The following is a 22158-nucleotide window of genomic DNA, read 5'->3' as shown; positions in this document are numbered from 1 at the left end:
TATCAGCTAAATTGTGGGAACCGCGCTTAGATACAAAGGAAAAAGCACAGAGGAGAGGACAGCTGAATCCCTTCTGTTGCAAAGCTTTCTGTGAGTTCTGAAGAATTCTGAATCTCATTTCTATAACTTAAAAGCATTTTGTCTCTCATCTATGGCTAAAATTATTTGCGCTATTGCAAATTATTACCTTTTATTGTAGCTACATCTGAGAATAAAGACAATTAAAAAAATACTGTTATGAAGATGGTATTTCATTTTTATGATAATATCTGCCTGCTGTCCATGACATACCAAAATTCAAAAAAATAGTGTTATTTGCTCCTCTATGGCTCTCCCAATTTACACAACTACCCAGAAATTGCAAGGCAAATGTGGCATTCTACAATGTTTTAGATCTATAACATTTGAACCTTCAGTTCTACTTCTAAAATTATGAAGATACTTTGCTGTGTGTTTAACCATGATGATGATTTTATAGTTTTTCCTATAAACTGAATGCATATAAAGGCTAAAATGAAAGAACACAGCAGTTTTGTTGTCATTATTAATAATGAGCAGTGCTGAAAATAACAACGGTCCCAATGTGCAGTACCACCAACAGTCTTTCATTGCCCATCTCATTTCTGTTGCAGAAGAAGTAATGTATGTCTCCTGTGAATTGGCAGTAATTCTTGCTATTCTGTACTATTGGTTGTAATTGATTCAGTATTTATCAAAATATCTGAAATGAGAGAGGTAAGGAATGTGGATTTGTACCAAACGTTACAAGGTTCATGAAAATAAATGAAAGCATCTGAGACGCTTTGGTGCCTGCAAGAATTTTCTTTCTTTGAAATTCAGGTAAGGGTGAGAGGAGAGACTAGAGCAGAAGTGTAGTGCTGAAATACTGCTTCTGGCTGAAGAAAGGTTGGAATGGAGTGGGAAAGCACAGTATGGTGACATGTCATGCTATTAGTTCTCCAGTAGTTATATAGTTATGGAAAGCTGTATGAATTTGCCTTAAATTTGACAATTAATAATAAGAAAAAAAATGCAGTCTTAAAACAAAAAAAAACAAAAAAAACAGGATGACAACTTCTACCAAAGAGTGTCTTATTGATGACTTTGATGAAAACAGTGGAATTTTGCCAATCTGAATTTTACCTAAGGCATGGTTGCCAGTATGAATTATTATGTGTATTCACAACCATGTCCTTATGGTGGTGAAATTAGGATCTTTGACCTTGCTTCTTGTATAAAGCAGAATTTGAAATAAAAAAAAAAAAAAAAAAAAAAAATTTTTTTTTTTTTTTAACCAACAGGGCACTTCAGACACAGAAAAATACTTTTTCCCTGACTAACCCAGAATAGGTAATAATATATTACATCTGCCTCTCTAGCATCCCCCTGTTTGGCACTTAGGGCTAGACAGCAAAATAACTCTCCTTCTGTCCCTGCTAAATCTTTCCTTCGTGACTTTGCAAAGCCCAGTGTCATCATATTTAATCATAGAACTGAATTCAATCCTCATCTGTGCAGCACATTTACAGAATTTAAAATCATTTCCTGTAAAATACTTTGAAATATGCACAAGAGGAAAATACAGTGTTATATAAAACTAAATGTGAATGTATAATTCCTCTTTTTATATTTCATGGCCTCATAATTTATGTATTTATACAGATGTTGTTTTCCAAACTACTTACATTATTACTATTGACAGGAGAATTGCCTAATACTTGGCACTTCAAGTGATGTCCACCACAAGAGTTACTGCTGGCCAATCTTCATTACAGGTGGAATTGACTTGTATGGTCTTAAAAGCTTAGCCTCCTTACTGGGAAAGAAATGAAGTGGTGAACAGTGTGAAGCACTTGGAGAATCGAGTCTAAAAAGACCATAATTTACTTAAGCTTTTCTCTAAGGATATTCTTTAATAAAGTAGTAAGCCAAAAAAAAAAAAAATCTTGAAACTCACGTTCTATGTGTTTTTGCAGCATGCCTTTCACAGCTAGTTGTGAAAGTGTTTCATGCATAAAAGTTCAGACAAATCTATAGGGGTGAGTGTAAGCAGTCATGACCTATCCCCCTCTGTGCTCTGAGTCTGTAGGAAGAGATATGACTCTGTTCACAAATCTGCTCAGATAAATGTACTAGCACAAGCACAGGATTGTATTAAAAACACACACACTTCAAGAACTGAACATGCTTTCTGAGAAAGTTGAGATCTCCACACCTTGATTTCACCTGTATACCCCTTCTGTGGCTGGATTGTCCAGCCCTCAGAAGCTGTCTCCAAAGTCTATACAGAGGCTCCTGTGCTGCACAGTGGTGCATGAAGTGCACTCTGCATCCACAAAGCTCTACCTCCAGAGATGGCTTTGGTTTCACTGCACTGTTTTCCAGAAAAGATCATGATTACCAGTGAAGACACTGACAGCTGAAATGGAAGGCGCAAAGAGATAAAATGGAGTGAAGTAAGAGCTAAAATTTTGAGATGTGATGTAACCACTGATCTTTTGGGATCAAAGACCAAAAGGATCCCGTTGGTCAGGAAAAAGTCTACTGAATTCTCTTAAAGAATCTCAGAAGACATGTTGCAAAAATAGAGGTGATAAAGCTGACAATTACTTCGAAAAGTCTTGGTAACTTGCTAACACTGGTCAAAATCTTTTACAACAGTAAAAAAAAATATAGCCATTTTCTTTGCAAACAAACGAACAAACTCTGGCTTTGGGCCTCCTTTATTGTTCAAGATTGTGTCCTGTAAGAAATGTTTTCACTGATTCATTTGAATGCTTTTAACTTTTACATCAGCTACTCCCAAATCTCCTTGGATTATTATTTTGTTGTTGTTATTCTGTAGACAACAGAACTAAAGCAAACAATTCAAAAATTCACCCACTTTATTGAAGTCATAAAGGAAGCTGCTGTTTGAAGACGTTATGCTTGGATGTTTGGTATCTTAATCTTATGTTGAGAAAAAAAAATTTTGGTCAAGCTTTAAAATTTGACAACAAAAATCTTCAGCCACCAACAACATCCAAATTCCAGTGTTGAGGTAAAAAAAAAAATATATATATATGTATAGTTAGAAATATTATATATATATATGATATATGATATATATTGCTATATGTTATATTGTTATATGATATATGATATATCATATATATATATATATAACATATATAACATATATAATATGTTATATTGTTATATGATATATTGTATATATCATATAACAATATATATACAATATATATATACACAATATTTATATACACATATACACATATATAGTTAGACATTTGCTATAGATGTCAGCTGAGTATACTACAATTAGACAAAAGCTGGCTGAAGAAGCCAAACTTGTAGGAGAATAAGAATGACTAATTTTTGAAGATTTATTATATTTTTCTCTTATATATAAAAAAAGATGCCCATTCTTACCCTCCTCTGTCCAGAGAATATTGAACAAAATTGGTATTGATCTTACAAAGGCCTGAACGCTGTTCTCAGCTCTGGCAACTGCTTTTCCCATCAAATGATTACTATTGAACTCTGCACATTAGAAAGATGAATACAAACTCAAAATATTTTCTGCTGGTCTTTTTCAGTAAATTTCAAGATAGCAGATACTTGATCAAATCAATTTTTGTTTTAGTAGAAAAGCTAATCTGCTTTTGCTCTAGAGGAAAATTGGGAATTAATTACTGCAGAATTAAATCCTATGCTTCTTTGAGAATAAACATACTACAGGAAATATCCATACTTCAAGTATGGACTTGGAATACGGTATGTAATCCAGCAGCACTTCTTCTTTATAGGACTATCTAATTAGAAGGTAATGAACACAATATTGGACTGTTTGGAATTTCATATACTGATTCTCTTTAAATGTTGTAGAAAGTTTCTTTCACTTCCTATGATTTTATTTTTTTTCCCTTTTTAGTTGCAATGAGAAGGGGCTCTTACTTTAACGTTATTTGTGTATATATGGATAATAACCAATCCAATTCAGCTTAATTCAGCTGTTGTTCTGATTGTCTCTTCTGTGCAGTCATTACTGTACAGTTAATATTTCATTAAAAATATTAATAAATAAATAAATAAAACAAGGTAACTATGATCAAGTTAAAACAAGGAGGGGGTAAAAGCACTCTCATTCTAAGGTCAGGGGTTTTTTTACCTTATCAGAATCTGTGTCTACATTCTGCTGTGTGACTAATTTGGAATCATAGAATCATAGAATATCCTGAGTTGGAAGGGACCGTTAAGGATCATCAAGTCCAACTCTTGACACCGCACAGGTCTACCCAAAAGTTCAGACCATGTGCCTAAGTGCACAGTCCAATCTCTTCTTAAATTCAGACAGGCTCGGTGCAGTGACCACTTCCCTGGGGAGCCTGTTCCAGTGTGCAACCACCCTCTCTGTGAAGAACCCCCTCCTGACGTCCAGCCTAAATTTCCCCTGCCTCAGCTTAACCCCGTTCCCACGGGTCCTGTCACTAGTGTTAATGGAGAAAAGGTCTCCTGCCTCTCGACACCCCCTTATGAGGAAGTTGTAGACTGTGATGAGGTCTCCCCTCAGCCTCCTCTTCTCCAGGCTGAACAGGCCCAGTGACCTCAGCCGTTCCTCGTACGTCTTCCTTCTTGGAAGGTTCTTTGGGAGTAAAAGGATCTTGAGTTTTTGTTTGGTTTTGTTTTAATTGTACTGAACAAGTAATAAACAAGGGGTTCATGTGCAAGCCATTGGCTTTACATTACAATCTTTATCTTTTCAACTGTTCTATTGACTTCTTGTCAGCTGGGATTTTTCAGCACCGAACACAAAATCTGTAGCATTCTTGGGCAGAGACTATGCTGGTGACAGAGTAGTAAACCATGGCATACTGCTGTGCCCTGTTTTCCCTCTGCCAGGATTTCTGGTTTAAACCAAAGACCCATAGACTCTCCCCACAAATTATAGACATGGATTTAGGCTAAAAGTTGTCCATAACACTTATATAACATGTCAAGTAAAAATTAGCCATTGAACCTATAAATCTCCTTCAACATGCATACTAATGAATTCAGGGTTATGAAAAATTGACTTACAAGATTCATAAATAATTGATTGCTTTGAGACACAGATGTCAGTTGGCTTTATTTTTAAAGCCTAATACTGAAATACTAAATTGCTGAAATTATGTTAAACACCATTGAAACTTCAGGCAAAACAGATCCAACTTAGGCAAATAAATCTATTTTGTTTCAAAGGAACAAAGCAATAAAACCCCTGAAGCAGGCATTACCTGAAGGTAATTGACTGCATCTATGAGTTAAATGTACCAAGGAAGAGAGAAGACTACTTCTAGCTGACAAGGTCAATTCTCCCATTGCTGTGTCCTTTCTGGGTGATACTGGTATTCTGAACACATCTGAAATTGTTAAATAAAACTTTTGAGAGCAGGATGATGTCCATTTTAAAATAAAAGATCTATTTGTTATTTTTAAATATACAGCCAATAAAGAAATTTCCGGTAGAGTAATGCATAGAAATTGTACTAATGCTATATATAGTAGCTAAATACCTGTCATCACTTGTGGTTGCATGCAATGCTAATGATTTTTTAAAATATATATATATTTAATATATATTTATTTATTTATAAACATTGACTGTAAAATGACATTGTGTGATAAACTCAGCAGTTAAACGTTTGCATATATTTTCTGTAATTGAACATCCCTGTAACCTCTATTTCTACTGTGGATGGAATCCTGATGAAGAAGAAAAATTAAATATATTGGTGCCAAACTGGGCAGTGATGAATGAAGCTTGGTAAGACGCCTGTCTGCTGGTTCTGAAACCATTAGGTAGTGAGAAATTGGACATATCTGCTTTGTTTCAGATGTCCAAATTCAGCTGGTGAATCCTACACGCAAGAAAACATTATGTTCGCTGAGCCTGAGGAACATGAAATAGATGGGCTTTCTCAAGCCTTCACCTTAAGAAACATCCTCAAACTCTTTCTGTAGCTATTTTGGTTTGATGTCTCTCATATCAGCACTCCCTAGTGGAGAAGCAGATGTCAGGACACATCTTTCATGATATTTGACATTTTTTCCTCTTTCTGCTAATACTGTATATAGATTGTACCTTTTGTATTGCGTTAGTTTACTGTTCATTAAATTAAGAAGCTTCACCAGCTTAGAGTAAAATCTTTACTATAACATTTGAGTTTCTTCTGTTTACCTGCAGATTTTCTCTCAAGAGCAACAATTACCATGACCTGATAACACCAGATTGTTCACCTGCATCCAATTTGAAATAAACACTCTGCTTTCCTGAAAATTGATGGCCCATTCACTTTTTACAGCAATGTTGTTCATTTCCTCCAATATGTTAATAATGTTGTTTCCAGTTTTGCTCATGCTGCTTATGGTTTGCTAACACTTGCATTTTCTGGTAAAATCATGGGAGCCACTTTATTGTTTCAGTTACATTTCCAAGTATTGGTCATATTCTCGGTTTGTGACTCTGCCACACTTTATTGCTCTGTGTGACTTTTTTTTTTTTTTTTTTTTTTGCCTTGACTCCATTGTTAACATCTGAATGTCCTTCTGCTTCATTTCTCTCACTTTTCTTTTTGTTTGTTTGTTTTTGGTAACATTTTGTTTTGCTTTGTCATGGTAGCGTTATATGCTGTTCTGTATGTAATACATGTAAATATAACTTCTACTTTAGTGATATTTGTCTGGAAAATTTGTTATTATTTATTTAAAAAATAATTCTGGCTCTAGTTACTTAATATTTTTCCTACTTTCTGTTTTTTATTTGATTCCATTTACATAATCTCTGAAAATCACAAGTTTGTCTTTTCAGCCTTTAGTTGCAGACTCTTTCTGCCTTAACTTATTCCTTATATTGTCTATTTAAAAGTGTCCATCAGCTATTTCAGAACTAGCTTCTGTCTGCAGAAATAGAGAATCCTATGGCTGTCTTCCTTCCTTGAACTGACTCATAGTAACCAGAAATTGAAATTGCTTTAAACATTCTTCATTGTCACTGTGAATCACGGAGCTGTTTTGGCTAAAAGTCAACCTTTAAATGACTTCAAGAGAAATAATAACAACAGTTAACAGGGCCCCTCTCCTGGCTCTTCTTCCTGAAGAAAGTGAGGTAGAGGAATGTGGAGAAAAAGGATGACTTCTCAGTAAATGCAAAAACTGTCCCTTCCCACCCCGCCTCTCAACACACACACACAACTTCTTACACTTCAGCACATGAGAAATTTTGTCAATGTAAATCATGTTTTGGAAGATCAGGGAACACAACCAGGATCCATTGACTTATTTCTACTTCCCAAAATAAAATTCAAAAATGCAAAAGTACACTTCTCAGCAATGTGTCAAATTCAGGATCCATAAAACAAACAAACAAACAAACAAACAAACAAAAAACAAAAAAAAAAAACAGCCTTTGCTGCAATTTTATCAAAGATCAATGATGCAACATGCAGCACTATTCCAATTCTAAGTGGAACTGGTGTGAGAAATACATGTAAAATCAAAACCCCGGTGCTTACTAAACAAACAAAAACCTCACAGACTCACAGAAACTTCCTGTCCCAGATCTTGCTCCTTTTTTTTTTTTTTTTTTTTTTTTTTTTTTTCCCTAGCATAAAGTTAAGTTCAATAACAGCCTCTGGGAGATCTGGACTTGTAATGGAAAGCTGTCACATTCCGTCTGATTCTACATGCAAATCTGCTAACTCTAACAGCAATTCAGTGCTTTATACCGTTTACAAATAATCTTAAGATGTTTTTTTGTTGTACAGCATCAGGTTTTTGAAGTACATAGCATGATAATAAGACAACCAAATTTCATGGAGATCAAGTTCTCGTATAGTAATTTGAATTCAAAAAACAGCTCTAGGTCAGAGATTTACGCCTGTTATTTAAATCCTTGTTCTTTTTCCTCTCAACAAGGACAATGCAGCCAAAGAAAATGGGATTTGGCAAAAGGGAAAGCTTAGGTACAGCTGAGCTATACAAGGTGATATTCTAGAGATAGCATGTAAAAAAAATATAATAAGGAGAAGAAAAAAGAATGAATATTTTATCTATGGTTTCTTTGTTTCTATCTTTTCCTTCCCTGGCTTCTAAGTGAAGCTTCAGCTCAGAAAATTTTGAGTTTTCTTTTCAAGATTTGTATATTACAGTGGATAAGGTTAATAAATTGGGTTACCCAAATAACATTTAGAGTATTATAACTGTGAATGACATTCTTATATAACTAATATTTTGTATGTACTGCACACCTTTTTCACTCGAATATAAACATAAAATACCACTTAATAACCTGAGATAAGTGCAAATGCGGATAATATGTCTTTTAAATTCTTCCTGCATACAACAGTCCTACCACCAAATACTAGCTGAAGTCTAAAGAAGATTGACATGTGATGTAAAAGGCTTTTTTTATTTATTTTTTTCCCCTAAGATTTAAACTTGTTTATTCAGTAATGTTTTCCATAATCTTATTTGATCTTGGTAGCTTCCTCTAGAGATCAAAGAAGCATAGTTCCTTTTCATCATTTTCTTTCCTCCAATATACTATACCACGCAATGCTGCCCAGCTTCATTGTGATTTTAAAGTTTAACGTCTTAAAGATATTTCATAAGTTCCCTATATGTGAATTTAATATCACCAGCCTGCTTTTTCCAGCTCAGTTTTCCTTCATTTGCCATCAAAATAGAGGAAGCATATTTAACAGAACTATTATAAACTAGCTTCCTGGAAGAAGAGATCTCTGTGTAAAATATAATTTTACAATAAAACAAGTGGCCTCTGATGCAGATTGGTTCAGACCACATTCTGTACAGAAATGTTTGGTTGCAAATGGCAAGAGTAAAAAAATAAAAATAAAAATTATCTCAGACTTCTGAAATATTATACTGATAAAATAACATGGCAATTGTGTGATTTCTATTTTCACTCATGACTTAAAGAAAATTAAAAATATTAATGTAATTGGAAATGCGACTGAAAATGAAGTTAATGGTAGATCTCTATTTTCTCAATGTATTTATGACAGCAAAATGTTCTTTGAATACATAGGACACAATATATGTCCTACAAAGCTACAAAAGAAAGGTCCTTAAAATGATCGGTGATTTAGACTCAATACAGCTTCAAACCCACAAGTTGGAAGTTGGAAAATTTTGGGATTTAATATCTTGGAGGCAGTAAAAGTTAAATGCTAGAAGAACGACATATTAACTGCTACAAACCATGAAAATTACAGATTATCAATTGCCTGTAAAAGATATTCACACCACTGTAGAACAAGGATTGAACGCATGAGTGACTGATATGCAGAGTCAGCTCCTGTTTCAGCTGAGGATGAATTAATCATTCAGCGGATACCCTGACAACATCTGCAGTTGTGTAATGAGATTTCTGACAGAATTTGCATGGTTTATTCTGTGTGTATGCAATATTTCAATTTAATAATCTAAAATTCCTTCTATTCTGATGAACCTTCCACTGAAGCATTAGATTTCTACCAAGATACTGATCAGTACTGATCAGTGATCTTCCATGGTACTCAGTGCATCACTTGTTAGCTAATCATATCTTGTGCTCTATACTGGATTATTCAAACTGCAGAGGTCTTACATAAGACCGTCTGTTTATCACCATCCACTTAAAGAAACTTAAGTGAAGAGGAAACAATGCAATTACACCAAACCCATGAGGATAGCACAATGTAGTTTTCCATCACTTGTTGAAAAAATTTGGTCATGTGGTAACCTGTGAAAAGTAAATACGCTGTATCACTTCTAATATCCTATATATGCTTTACTGAGTTTGTAAGAAGTTATCAGTCCTAAAATTCTCAAGGTTCTGCTAAAGAGAACAGAAACAAAAAACTTTGCATGTGTGTTTTGACGCTGAGAGTTAGCAAAAGTACTGCATCAGACTTAGAAGCATGAAACATGAGAGCCATTTAAACTGTCAAAACATTGAACATGTATTTTTGAACACAAAGTAGATGTTAAATAATAAAACCTGTTGTACTTTCATTGTATATGTCACTTAATGTATAACGAATGGCTTTAATGCTCTCCAGTCAGTCTGCTTAATTGGGGTGCATCCTGTAAAAAGAGCTTCATCTGAAATGTGTATTGGCTTGAACTATGTGCAGCTGTGCTGAGCTTTTTGGGACTGTAGAGTTTGCTATCCGTAAGGATATCTTATTAAAAATACATTATGCATAAAATTTAAATAGTAATTAAAAATGAAAAAATCATGAACAAACACAGCTGTGTTTGTGTGTATTCTTTGTCACTCTCTCTCCCCGTAAGTTTATATCTTCACTCCATTAAAAAAAAAAAAAAAGAAAAAAAGATTAAAAAAAAAAAAGATAAAAAAAGGAGATACAGTTGTAAAGATTTTTTTTTTTTTTTAATACCTTAAAAATTCCTCTACTTTCTGTTAGCAAATTAAGACTTTTTGTCTTTATTAAACCCAATTTAAAAAATTGACCTAGTCAAAAAATAAAAAAAATAAATAAAAATATTGCATTAAGGGAAGGTATTAGTGGTGGTGAAAGTATTGCAATGGAATGTCTCTAAAATGACTCAGGTATCTCCTAAATATTTAAGCTAGAGCCAGCACATCAATATATTCATTGCTACTTACGTTTGGAGTCTGTGCAGGGATGTGTATTTCATAAAGACATTAGCAGGTAATCCCTACTCCGAGGAGAGAACCATCTTAATGTAACCATTACCTGCTAAGTGAGAGCTGGGACAAGGAGAAATAGACTAGAATGATGATGTTGTCATTCTTACTCAGGAACTCATGAACAAATATCGATAGTTCAGTTCATTTTCTTTTCCCAGTTTGGCCACTTACTCTTCCATTCACTTGTTACAGTGAAGTGTTTATTCAAACATTTCCCTACACTAGAGAATATTATATGAAAGAATGTGGAGCAAATACCATGTGAAAGGCCTGAAAATATAACTTATGCATCAGAAAGCTTTAGGTCATTTAGGAACTATTTGCAGACACAGCTATCCAAGGCTTAAAAGACCTCACTGATGTGACTGTAATTATCTGCTCCGAGGAGTCTGGGGAAGACTTGCATATGAGGAGAGCCCCACAAAGGCTTTCCTATTTTTTTTATATTCAGGTACCAACTTGGATTGAGATCTGTCTTGGGTCACAAGTTAAAGTGTGTTTGCACACTTGTTCCCCTGGGACATTTATTTATATGCCAATGCCACCCTGTAGTTTGACACTGCAGGAGCATGAAAAAGATTTCCTAGTGGCTGTGTTCCTTGTATGTACCTCTGCCATAAAACCGGTTCCTAGTGAACAGTGAATGTGTTATTCACCATTAGTATGAAATATTAAGAAATAAAAAAGTAAATAAAAGAACTTTTTCCTAAGATAAATCATAGATTTTTGTTCAAAGTGGTCTAATTATTTAAATATGGTGATGATGGTGTTTACTTTTTTTTTTTAACCTTTATTATTAAGCAAATAACTTGGAAAACCATTCAAGAAGGAACAGTAAGATAGAAGTGTTCTATCTCTCTCTCATCTTACTCTGATCTTGTACATTAATTTTTTACATTTAAATATATATTTCAAAAAGTTATGTAAAATAAGGAAGTAGCAATCAGTTTTGTCAGTTTACTTTTATTTCAGATATAATCCAAAACCAACTGGTTTCATAGATTGCATAGCTAATACAGGTATTTGAAAAGCATCATTTAAAATACACCTTTAACCAGATCTACAGCGCTTTATAAGTTTGTTCAAATATTATTTAGTCTGTTGTCTTTGCCAACCAGATGAATTTCAGAAGCAAAGTAATGTGTCAGACAATTACAGCATCTGGTGCTATATTATGTAGAAGTAGCTGTTGTGCCTGGAGCACGTCCCATTGCCAATGTTCATAATATGGATGGATTCTCACCTCTTTCCCATATCTGGTCACAGCACAGTTGTGTCAGACCAGAAAACTGCTCTCCTTCACCCAACCAAGTGAGATGTGTTCTAGCCATCTAGCCCTGAGAGATTCAGGCATGCCAATATGTTTGCAACATGCTAATAAAATAATTCAGTACCTCACTACCCATCCTTCATCTTTTATCCACTCCTGGTTCCAGACTTCCTCTCAGAGGTGCCCATCTCCTTCTTGCCTCCAAAACAGCCATAATCTTCCTGCTTAGGAGGGTCAGAGAAAAAGCAAATGCAATGAGAAATGAAGATTGCATGCCAAGATCATCCTCTGAGCACTGGCCAGCCAAAGAAGAGACAAGCCAATTACAAGTGCAATAGAGCAGAGCACCTGTAGTTACATTCCTGCAAAACAAATTTTCATCATTCTGAGTCCTCCCACAACTTAAACCTGTGTATTTGTCTCTTAGATTGCAAGAGTAACATCCTTTTTCTTTTTTTTTTTTTTTTTTTTTTTTTTTTCTCTCAAGATTATGTTGCTTTTCATCATTCCCTGGCTTCAAAAAAAAAAAAAAAAAAAGAGAAAAAAAATCATTATTTTCTTCAACATCTCCATGCTGTTGTATTCTACAAAACATAACATAACTCATAGCCCTAAGTTCAGCTGTTTTGCATTTAATGATTTTTTTTTTCCCAATTATCTTGAATGAGTGCAAACAGGAGAATGGAGGCAGAGAATGTGAGATGTGTTTCCAAAAGATGGAGTTCACTGGCACTTTCTGAGCCGCCCTTATTACTCCCGAGGAAACATTGCCTCAATACTTTCTAAAACTACTCTTACTTATTTCCTGAAAGTTACTTGTCATAGAGATAACTGATATATATTGCTGTACACTGGATTTTTTTTTTTCACTGTTACTTGTTATAGATTACAGAGGTGCTGAAAATGGAGATACTAAATAAAAAGTCTCTCAGCTGACTAACTTTTCTCTTACAAACGGGTGATAAATGTTTCTGAAAATGAGACATAAGGAATTAATACAAGAAAATATAATTATATGGGAAGCTGAGATTAGGGAAAAATGACCAATAAATGAATTATTTAAATCTTCTTGCTAAAAAGAAAAGCACCAGCAAGCTACTTAATTATTCAAAGGGAAAAAGGGACCCATTAAGTGGACTTGGCACAGTTTAAAATGCATATATGATAAAAACTTTATGATATTTTTATTTGCTTACTTGAAACAGTTTTGGTCAAAGCTCCATTCAACTATTTTTTTTTTTTTTAATTAATTTTTTTTTTTAATTGGATTCACTGGCTCCTGAGGAGGGAGTGGTGCATTATTTTGTAAGCCTTTTGTTAAACAGGATGGGATACGTGCCTAAGAGATATGCATTGCTGCCACCGTTCAATGTAGCTCTGGTCAAGCACATCAGGGTTGTTTCATGCTACAAGAGAGCTACAGCAGAGTGCGCAGAAAGCTTTCAAACATGAAACTGGAAACGTATACTGGTATTGTGGGGTCTTGCAAGACAACTTTTTAAAATTGGAGATGTAGAAGGAGCTGATGATTGGGTCTTTGTGAGTTGTCTGAAGGAGTTTTTAGCAGATGTCAGAATGATGGAGGAAACTGTGTGAAAGGGAAGAGGTCTGTCACTTGAGGAACAGGCTGAAGAGGTGAACATGAAGAGGCTGCTGAGCACTTTGTAACAGACTTAACCTCATAACAGATCTCATAACAGACTTTTGGCTTTGCTGTCTCCAAGTTTCCTTCCTAGAATGGACCTACTGTATAGTTACTCTGTCAAGGTTGTTGAGATACCCTAGAATCTCTGCACAACTGTAAGCAATCATAGTAGACCTGACAGAACTGTGGGACATATTTAATAACACTGGGACGTTTGGAAGTTCTATCCTCATAAGCTACAGAAGAGGCTTAAGGTTCAGATCCTGCATGCTGATGTAGTTTCCATATTGCTTTCTGTTTGTTTCCACTTGCTTGGATCAGCATTTCCTGCAACTGATCCTTCCCAACAGCCCTTTCTTCAAGATCACACTAGAAAAAGTATGTCCCCACAGATGTAGAATTAACCCATGTTGTGTTTTGGTCTTTGTATAGGTACAAAGTTTTAAATTACCCTGTATAACTACTGATCCATTCCAGAATCAGTGACCTGTCCGAATAAAGTTGTTAACATTAAAACAGTGGTTGTCATATTCTCTAAAGGAGAGAAAGCTCAGTCCTCTAATTGGCTCAGGTCTGCAGTGTAAGACATTTTCTGAGGAAAATAATTATTACACTCACACATCCAGTCTTTCCCAGACAACAATTGCTTTCCCTTCCCTGCCCCACCCCTTCCCCCTTGGAATCAATTACTGAAGGATCTACCTCACCACTACTGTTAATAAAACTCAGCCATCATTTTTGTGGGTGGTGAATAGGCTTTTAATATTCATTTTGTTCATTTATAATGAAATTAATTTTTTAACTATTCTCAAGTTTTATTTTATTTTTATTTTTTTCTCTTTGCAATCCAAGATGTAACATTGGTCAAATATCAAAGTTTAGATGCACCCTTTTGTCATGGAGAAGTTTGTTGTGGCAGCTTTTACAACCTTGGGTGTATCTTTTCCCAAGTTTTATTCCTGGACATTTAATAACCAATGGGAAAAATGCTCAGAAGCAGGAACCTGATCAAAGCAGCCTTTTCCTTCTGACAGCTGTTAGATCATGGGTACTTTTCCACACAGCTCTTCAGAGGGACATGTTGACAGCAGTACTGATTGCAGAACTATAAACTTCCTTCAGATCTTTAAAGTGTAGTAGGATATGGGAACATCATTACCTCAGAGAAAGTCTTACTGACCGTCTGTGACTACAGTCAGCCCTGAGGGCATCCTTTGTAGAAGTATTGTCTGAAGAACATCCAAAAAATCTTGTAGAAGTTTGCAGCACTAGTGATATTAAAATGCCTATAGGTCTTTCTGCTTGTAGCAGGAGAATCAGGGTCAGAGGAGCACTGGAAAGAAGGCTTATACTCAGAAAGAAGATAACAGAAATTGTATAAATGTATATAGAATTTTAAAGGCGCTGAAATCTACATGTATTAGTTGTCTTTGTGACCCTGAGGCACTTGCAAGTTTTTTTTACAGCTTTTGGTGAAACAAAAGATATCAACTTATTTTCCTGTTTATCTATTTCTTCCCCTGTCTTGATATGAACAGGTTTATTTTATTGGAAAGCAAGTCACTGGATAAGAGACAAAATGATAATCTCCATTCCCTATCTTCACTGTCTTTCATGATGGCTTAGCTCTCCTGCTGGACCATGCCTGGGAAGCAGTGCAAGGTCTGCTCCCTTCTACCTAAGTACTAAGTGCTAAGTACTAAAGTACCTAAGTACTAAGTGCTCCCTACTACCAAAGTACTGCTTGGGGCTAGGATGCAACAGCCTGAATGAGACTGCTGGAAGCTCCAGGCACACATCTTTCTCTTCCCAGAGACGAAGGAAGAGGTGGCATATGCAACAGCAACAGCTCTCGCCTTTGCATGTTGGATGTGATCCTGGTCCTCAGAAGTTCTGGATGTTCAGTAACATAATTCAGTTGCCTAATGCCTCCCTATCTTCAGTCTTCAGATTGTGACTCAAAATCAACGAGAATTGATTGCAAGTCTAGTGCTGCTAGAAGTTACTTTTGTTTGTTTCTTTTATCATGAAGAGAGAGAGGTGTCAGTGAGAATTCTTATTGGCTTAACAGACTACTGAATAGCTTTGACCAATATAACACTAAAATTACTTTTTGTTCATGATGATAGGAAAAAATAATCCTGAATAACATGCTGTTATATATGCCTGCCTCTTGAGCTTACTCTACAGATATTTCTCCAAAACTAACATCAGCTATGTATGTGAAAAAGAGAAATTCAATTCAATTTGGCTTAATAAAGAATTTTCACATTCCTTATCATGTTTCAGTTTTCTTGTCTATTTTTAACAGATGCTACTACATTAAATCATTCAAAGACATCACAGGAAGACACAAAGAACTGATAAAAGTTTCAGGTATCCTTATTATACTCTGCTGCAGGTTTTATATCCTAATCTCTGTAGCATGCAATAAAAAATCAAAGTTTTAGAACATTTCTAAAAACACAGAGAATAAATAAAGAAAAAAGTAAATGCGGATTATTTATTTTCCATTTTAACGCTTAATGTTATTGTATGTTGTTATCTAGATGACAGGAAATGTTAACAAAAATTAAGTAGACCTGATATTTTCTTCCATTATACAGTTCCATTTGGATTAAAATTCTTGTTTCTTTAATTAGGAGGAAAGAATACAAAGAAAATAATTATAATTCTCCATTGTGGACTTACTCAGGAAAAACATGTCAGCAGCTGCTCTTTGACTAGAGTTCTTTGGCTAACATCTACCCTGTTATTTTTTAAACTGATAAATTATGGGAGAAGGAACATGGGCTTGGTACCTCTCTTGTTGGAATAAAAATGTCTTATTTGGAACCAATGGAGTTGGGCTTTCTTCTCATGATGTGCACTATGCATAGAATTAAAATTATATATATTTATTCTGATGTTTGATTAAATCATACCTTTCCTAAAATAGAGAGACAGATTTAGCTTTACCCCGTTTCATATCATTTAGTGGGGAGTATTAAGCAACATCTTCTTTGAGAACTACAGCTCTCATCTTATCTTGCTGAATAAGATAAGATGGATTTTATTTTAGTTTAGTTTAGTTTTATTTATTCTTTCAAAAATGAAATAATTTGTTTTTTCTTGAAATTATGATGTTTATTATGATTGTAACTACTTCCTTCATTTGGCTGGAATACTCCTTTGAACTAAGTGCAGCTCAGTGTGTGAGAGGAGGTGAAGCCCTACTCAGAGAGGACTCAACCATCTTTTTCACTGCTGCCTGTCTCAGAGGGTCTCTGTCCTCCTTCAGGGAAAAGGAGGAAAAGTTATTTTTAGTAGTCATGGACTGCTTTTGTAAAGTTAAGCTTAAACTGCCTCTTTCTTTTTCCTTCTTTCCTTCTTTCTTTCTTTCCTTCTTTCTTTCTTTCTTTCTTTCTTTCTTTCTTTCTTTCTTTCTTTCTTTCTTTCTTTCTTTCTTTCTTTCTTTCTTTCTTTCTTTCTTTCTTTCTTTCTTTCTTTCTTTCTTTCTTTCTCTCTCTCTCTCTCTCTCTCTCTCTCTCTCTCTCTCTCTCTCTCTCTCTCTTTCTCTTTCTCTCTTTCTCTCTTTCTCTTTCCCCATGAGGGAAAAATCCCAAACCACTTCCAGTGTTCTAGTGCTTTGCAACATGCAAAGTGGGGCACTGGAAAGTACTTTGCAACATGCAACTAGTGGGGCACTGGAAAAACTGGTGTCTGTACAATATCTGGGTGGGGTAGATGTCTCTTGGACTGATTACAAAACAAACAAACAAGCAAACAAAAACAAAAAAAATGGAATTTTTTATTTCAACTAGAAGCTTGAAAAATTAGAATACAATATTTTGCATACGTTTTTGCTATTGCTTGTTTCAGCCTACTCTTACTGGGTGCATTAATATGCTTAAGATAGTTATGATCATTACACCCACACTTATCATCAGTGTACACCCATACCCTTGTTTTTGTCCACTGATTTCTAGTATTACTTGAAGCAAATCTCAGTTTTAGAGACATCTCGAGAGTGCTGTGATTTAAGTAATAGTTTAAACTTCTATTTCAGCAAAATATGAAGTTCTTTCTGCAGGAAATAGCTATGTGCTATTTGAAATCCAGACGGCAAACTCTGTGCTGTTTTATCTATCATTCATCCCACACTTTTAAAGTTAAAGATCCAGGCATGAGGGAGTAGCAAAATTCTGTAGAAATGGGAAATGTCAAGCACTGATGATCTGTGGCAAGCATGAGTTTTAGCACAACTGAAATTTTCACTTTGAGTCCATCAATCCTTAATTGCAACCACACATTTGGACACTGAGACCTCTGCAACAGACTGGATAAATTAATCAACCAAAAGAAACAAACAAAAATGCCTGGTAGACATTGTGGATGAGATTCATGGCTCCTAAATTTAGACAATTAAATATATAAATTTTCATATATATTTCCTTAAATATATATAGTTCCTTAAGATAAATCAGGGCAGTTGGGACATTTTGTATATAAAACCATTGGCTCATACTGTATTGATAAGAACTATGAAAAATTCAGGAAATTAATATAATAGGTCATGATTTGAAATTGAAAGCTTATAAATCTACACATTTAAATCAAGGCATAGTGTGTTTCTGTGTATCTGATTTTAAAACCTGAGTTTTATTAAGACAGAGAACTACCTTATAAATATTTTATTAGTAGCGTTAATATTCTATTGTTTAGTACCAAGATAGGGTACTAAACCCAAAAATTTGGTAACTGCTCTGCAAATCAGCTTTGGTACCACTGAGGGATATATTTAGCAGACATGCTTTTATAATTAAAATGAAAATTAAAGTAAATCTAATTAAAATGCAACTATCTCCTTCCTTCCTTCCTTCCTTCCTTCCTTCCTTCCTTCCTTCCTTCCTTCCTTCCTTCCTTCCTTCCTTCCTTCCTTCCTTCCTTCCTTCCTTCCTTCCTTCCTTCCTTCCTTCCTTCCTTCCTTCCTTCCTTCCTTCCTTCCTTCTTTCCTTTTACCTGTCTTTAGCATGACAAATATCAATGATATTTTGTTAGGTAGTTTGTTAGACAATTCAGAACATTACAATCTGTCTCTAAATCTTCAGTGATAATTTTATTATCTTTGAAATTTTGTGACGTACTAACAATAATGACTAAATAAAACAGTTGTTAATGCTATACACCAATACTTCAGCTTATCTGCTTGTATTAATGAAAGATATAAATGGATTTAATGTGGAACTCTTTTTTTTTTTTTTTTTCCCTCTTTCCTTCATTGCTACCACATACCATTGAAAAAAATGTCCTGAAATAAATTCTGAGATTTATAGTTCACCACATTTATGATTTATCTTTTAAATATGCCTGAAATACAGGCTGCATAGAAATAGCGTGCTAAGTTGCAAGTGTTAAAAGATGCACATCTTTGTTCAAGGATTTTTTCTAATACAAGCAAATGGTTACTTATAAAAACATGAAGATAGTAGTGAAGAAAAAATATCTCCTGATGGCTTTCCTAGATACTAAACCAAAAGGCTTATACATCCAGTCTAGCAAAACTTCATTGAAAAATATGAAATCTGAAAAGAAGGAAAAAGGTCTGAACTTCAGGTATAAAACATCAGTGCGGTGTAAATACTTTTTTTTTTTTTTTTTTTTTTTCGATACATTGGTCCAGCTCTTTTGTCTTCAGTGTACGAATAAGATGTAGTAACAAAATGCTAAACTTCAGTCTAAACTGACAGGCCTGTAGTTCTTGCTCTTTTTGAAGACTGGCATGACATTGGCCTTCTTCCAGTCCTCAGGCACCTCTCCTGTTCTCCATGACTTTTCAAAGATGAAGGAGAGTGGCCTAGCAATAACATCTGCCAGCTCTCTCAGCACCTGTGAGTATATGGCTCACTAAACCTCTGAAAAGCCACAATATTGGGAAAATCCATTGGTGCAGGGTTCTGTTGCAGAAGGGACTGTGTCATTTTTCCTCTGAGTGTTCAAGTACTGCTCTGAAGACAGAGGACCTGCTGCTCACTCTATCATCCAATATAAAGAAGAGCCAGAAGCCCATGAAGATGCTAGAGGAACAGAATGCAAGCTATATTCCATGCTTATCACAACTTTTTGTAAGATGATCAATAGTAGCTGCCCCACTCCTTAAAAGACTGTATCAGCTACGAATTTATGGGTCATCTGTGGCTAAAAGAATCTTCTTTGAGTTCTAGATAACTAATTGGCACTTAAATAGCTATGCCGATCTTTATGTTTGCCTAGCAATTATCTTCTACTTTTGTTATTTTCTTCTGCAGTAATTTACAGCTGACTGTATTTTTTTCATCCTTTTTTTTACTATTTCTTTCTTATAAATAATTTATCTCTACTTTGCATGGTCGTAGAAGAGATAAGTTAGTCACTTTTTTTCTTACATTAAGGGGTAGCATAATCTCACTGGTTATTTTTGTTCATGGAGGCTTCTGCTCACACCAGATCTTAATAATTCTTTTGAAGCCCCTGACCTTCCATGTAATATAAAGTCTAGTCATTTTGTTTTTTTAACTTCATGCCATCATACTTAATCTTTTTACGGATAATTTTTTTTATCCACTTTGGTAATGGGCACGCCAGTCTTCATTCATGACAATATGTGTTATTAGCTCTCCTCTCCTGTGCTCATGATTGATTCATCATAGTTTCTTCTTTTATCTTATAAGCAATCTGCCTTTTCCACTTTTTATAATATATAAAGCCATTTGGCTATTTTTACCTTGCATTTAATCACTAAATGGGATAGCTGGCAGATCGCAATAGATTAGTATTTCATTTGATGTTGTTGCATTTAGAAGACTGAAGAACTAAAAATAGTTGTTATTCTTTATAGAAAAGTACTCATATAAAAAGAGAAACTGAGCTGAAACCCAGATAGAGCAATGCTAGGTAGCTAGAAATATGAAACAACTCTGTAATATAAAAAAGGAAAATGGTTGTTCTGCTATTTCTCTAGCTTCCATATATATATATATATGCTGTGCCATAAGAAGAGTTGTTAGTTATCCTCTCATTCAGATGGGAAATATTTAGGGCTCCTCAGATTTCTTTCTTATTTGACATAATAAATATTTCTTCTCTTTTAAGCCTGGTTTTGTAGAGAAACAAGAGAGATATATTCACACTACCAGTTGCCAAAACAAGCAATGTCATTTTTGGTACCTTAACACTTCTCATTTGGCTTCTAGTTGCCAGTTCAAAAGTCCAGTAGGTCCTGGGTGACATCTGCTAATCCTGTGTCTTGAGTGTTCAGGGTATAAAAACGGCACTAAAAAGAATGTTTAGGTGGTTGAATCCATTGCTGTCTGTTAACCTGTCATTTCTTGCCAAATTGCATTGGAGCTTATTCCCTTTCCAACAAATTGTCAGAGTGATGAAAACCTTATAGGTATCACCTTTTCTGTGACTCCTGTGAAAGCTGTCATCCACCTAGAGGCTGAGACCCAGAACTGTCTCCTGACCAAAGGAAAGACCATTGCACCTCAAGCTTCGGTCAGCACCCAGTGCTCCTCATCAGCTGAAGCTCACAGATGGTGGGGACACAGGCAGGATCTGAGGGGTGTTTGCAAAATTTTAAGATACCTTCTGCTGAAGTGAGAAGGGGATCAGTTTCACTCCAAAACTCTTAATAAATCAAGGAGTGTATTTTGTTTGAAGATGAATAGAGTTGCTCTTAAACAAATCTTCCTTGAGATAAGGTGTTAGAATTGATTTCCTGAATTTCATTTTTTTTTTTCCTCACTTCAAATGTTTTATAAGAGGATAACTGCAGCTTGCAAAGTATGTCCAAATCTGATCTGAAATTGCAAATTGAAGCTTGTTCACAATATGTACACTATCTGACCTTTCTTTTCATACATTTTATTTTTACATATGAACTTCTTGTGTACTTTTTTTTTTTCCTCTAGTACACTTTCAAGTTCCCTGTCGCTCTTGCTGAATAGAATACATAAACCTGTCTGCTATAATTTACATAATAGTCTGAGGCACCAGAGCATTATTTTTCAGCTATGTATCTGTTGTCTCATTTTTTTTTTCTGCTCTCTACTTTGGACTTGATTTCAACTTCTATTATTTGTAATTTAATTTCTATGAAGCAGATTCTTGTGATATATCAGCAAACTGTTCCTAAATTTTAGGTAACATGCAAGTGTTGCTTTTACCCTTTGTGGACAGAGCAGTTTCAATGTCCACAGACTTAAATTCAATGTTTTACCATTGTTAAGACACTGTATAGTGGAAAACTTGTAATGTCTTGTATGCATCAAATACTTATGCATGAATATGAAATATTTGCTTTTGTTAATGTGCCTTTAATATAGGCAGATAATTGTATTCAGCATGTTGGTGGATTGACAGACTTAATATTTATCCTGAAACCCGTATTAATCATACAAATTCTAATCCTTGAGCCCACTGCAAAACATGACATAAAATATTGATCTGAACGGCTTGCTTGCACATAGCTACTGGAAAATTCAGTAGTGAAATCTCTTGTTT

The 22158-nt window shown here is 34.9% G+C and overlaps 1 long non-coding RNA gene across 1 annotated transcript; it reads left to right on the top strand.

Annotated features, from left to right (window-relative positions):
* LOC311431920 lies at positions 1 to 16470 on the top strand. The gene is made up of 2 exons (XR_014689706.1): positions 1 to 90; positions 15174 to 16470. It is a non-coding gene; the product is annotated as an uncharacterized lncRNA (long non-coding RNA).
* Positions 16471 to 22158: the final 5688 nt, after the last annotated feature.

The sequence above is a fragment of the Aythya ferina genome (genome assembly GCF_964211825.1).
Source record: "Aythya ferina genome assembly, chromosome: 2".
Lineage (NCBI taxonomy): Eukaryota > Metazoa > Chordata > Aves > Anseriformes > Anatidae > Aythya > Aythya ferina.
The sequence above is the reverse complement of the archived record's forward strand: the minus strand, read 5'-3'. Positions and strand labels throughout refer to the sequence as shown.